The 3,174-nt window shown below is 36.0% G+C and overlaps 1 pseudogene; it reads left to right on the plus strand.

Moving 5' to 3' along the window:
* Positions 1-899: 899 nt before the first annotated feature.
* LOC115285462 lies at positions 900-1,247 on the plus strand (annotated as a pseudogene).
* Positions 1,248-3,174: the final 1,927 nt, after the last annotated feature.

A 3,174-nucleotide genomic window follows, 5' to 3' on the forward strand; every position in this document is an offset into this window, starting at 1 on the left:
AGCTAGTTCAGTGCCTGGAGCCTGTCTTCGGATTCTGTGTCTCCCTCTCTCTCTGCCCCTCCCTTGCTCATGCGCTCTCTCTCTCTCTCTCTCTCTCTCTCAAAAATAAATACGACATGAAAAAAAAATTTAAAAAAGCTGAATGGTATTCCATAGTAAATACATGTCATGCTGTGTTTATCTGTTCATTTGTTGATTTGCACACTTGGGTTGCTTCCACCTTTTGGCTATCGTAAATAAACCTGCTAAGAACATGGGTGTGCAAATATATGTTCTTTTGTGCATATGCCCAGAAATGGAGTTGCTGGATCATATGGTAATTTTTTAAGGAAGCGCCATACAGTTTTTTACAGAGGTTACATCATGTTGCACTCCCATTAGCAGTGTGCAATGTTTCAATTTCTTCACATCCTCATCCCTGCTTTATTTTGTTTCATTTCGTTTTGTAATAGCCATTCTAAGAGGTATGAGGTGGTGTCTCATTTTCGTTTAACTGGATTTCCCTCATGGTTAGTGATGTCGAGCATCTTTTCATGTACTTATAATCCATTTGTAGATCTTCTTTGGAGAAATGTTTATTCAAGATGTTGTCCATTTCCAAATCAGCTGGTTTTCTGAATATTGAGTTTCATTCTTTACATGTTCTGGATATTAGAATAGATTATATAGTATTAGATATACGATTTGTAAATATTTTCTCCCATTCCATTGGTTGCCTTTTTAATCTCTTGAAAACCCTTTGATACACAAACATCTTTAGTTTAATATAATCAAATTGTGTATCTTTTTCTTTTGCTGCTCATGCTTTTGGTATCATATCCAAGGAATCATTAACAAATCCAAGAGCATAGTTTTCCTGTGCTGTTTCTCTCTTTCACTCAGCCCAAGGCACAGGCAGAATGGGCAAATGTCACAGACTTTGTACTGCCAGGAAGCTCCACAGCCACCAAGGAGATCAGAAGTGGCAGGATAAACAGTACAAGAAAGTCCATTTGGGCACATCCCTGAAGACCAACCCTTTTGGATGTGGTTGCCATGCAAAGGGAATTGTGCTGGAAACAGTAGGGGTTGAAGCTAAAAGTTCCAATTCTGGCCTCAGGAAGTGTATCAGGGTCTTGCTGACCAAGAATGACAACAGAAATCACAGCCTTTGTACCCAAATCTTATTGGATTTTATTGAGAAAAATGATGAAGTTCTGGTTGCTGAATTTGGTCACAAAGGTCATAATGTTGGTGACTCAAAGTAGCCAATATCTCTCTTTTGGCCTTATACAGAGGCAAGAAAGATAGACCAAGATAATAAGTTTGATGGTGAAAACATGATAGCAATAAATTTTTATGAGCTGCCTGCCCCCCCCCCAAAAAAATCTAGGAGCATGAAGCTGTCTTTATTTTCTTTTGAGAAGCTTGCAGTTCTAGCTGTTTGTCTTTGATGTATCTTGAGTTAATTTTTGCATATGACATGAAGTACAAATTCAAATTCATTCATTTGCATTCGTTTGGTTTTCCCAGAACCAGTTGATGAAAGAACTATCTTTTCTCCTACTTAATAGTCTTGGCAACCTTGTAGAAATCATTATGACCACATATGAGAAGGTTTATTTCTGGGATCTCTATTTTATCTGTTTATTTCTGTTTTTATGCCAGTACTACACTCTTTTGATTCCTTTGTAATAAGTTTGCAATCAGGAAGGGTGATACCTCCAACTTTGCTGTTTTCAGGGTTGTATTAGCTATTAATAGTCCCTTACGACTCCATGTGAATTTAAATAGGAAGCCTGGTTGGCTCAGTCAGTTAAGTCTGACTTTGGCACAGGTCATGATCTCGCAGCTCATGAGTTTGAGCCCCATGTCTGGCCATACACTGACAACTCAGAGCCTGGAGCCTGCTTCAGATTCTATGTCTCTCTCTCCTTCTCTCTCTGCCCCTCCCCACTAGGTCTCTCTCTATCTCAAGAATATATAAACTTAAAAATATTAAAAAAAAAGATTCCATGTGAATTTAAAAATTTTGTAAATTTTTTTGCAAAAACATCACCAAGATTTTTATATAGATTGCATTGAATCTCTAGGTTACTTTGGGTATGTTGGCATTATACCAATATTAAATTTCCCAGTCAATGAACACAGGAAATAAATGTTCCATTTATATTTGTCTTTAACTCATTTCAGCAACATTTGGTATTTTCCAGTGTACAAGTCTTTTGCCTCCCTAGTTAGTTTATTCCTAAATATTTTATTCTGTGATGCTATTATAAATGGAATTGGTTTCCTAATTTTTATTCAGATTGTTCATTGCTAATATGCAAAATGCAACTGATACCTGTGTTGATTTAGTATGCTGCAAATTTGCTAAATTTGTTTATTACTTCTAACTAGATTTTTGTGGAAAGTATTTCTTCATGGAATATCATTTTGCTAAATCACACTGCCTTTACTATTGGGTTGAATTCCAGTGATTATCCATGCAATTGTAGCAAAGGTATAACTCATGTTGTTGTTGTTGTTGTTGTTTTTCATCTTGGGGCTATGAAAATAATGATTAAAGCAATAACAATGTGATTAAGAACATAGATTTTGACAAAAGTTGATTTGCTCCTTTACTTGTTTTGTTTCCTGAGCATCTTTAGTTACTGAATTAAACCATGTTTATCTAGGTTTATCAAGTACTGTCACTTGCTAGTGCTTAATATATGAGCCTCACATTTCTCTTCTATTACTTGGGTATGATCAAAAGTTGTAAGGATTCAGTAAAGTGAATCAACACAGTGTCTGGCTCATATGTCAGTAAATTTTAGAAAATGTCATCTCACAGTATCCCCACATCAAATGAAATAATATATATGAAAATACATTGTGAGCCAATAAACTCTCTTATAAAATAATAAGTTTAAAGCATGTATTTTTTAATTTACTTTATCCCACAAGACTTCTTCAGGAATAATGTTCTTCATTCTGGAAGAGAAAATGATCATTAAAATATTCTCTGCTCTTGCCTTCTCCCACTCGATCACTAAGAATCGCCCACTGATAATGAGGAACCACATTATTTCTGCAATCCCTCTGTCACTATTAACAAGTTCTTCCTAAACATGTAGCTACTTAGGGCACCTGGGTGGCTCAGTTGGTTAAGCAACTAACTTGGCTCAGGTCATGAACTTGTGGTTCATGAGT

This window comes from Suricata suricatta, chromosome 1, assembly GCF_006229205.1.
Source record: "Suricata suricatta isolate VVHF042 chromosome 1, meerkat_22Aug2017_6uvM2_HiC, whole genome shotgun sequence".
Lineage (NCBI taxonomy): Eukaryota > Metazoa > Chordata > Mammalia > Carnivora > Herpestidae > Suricata > Suricata suricatta.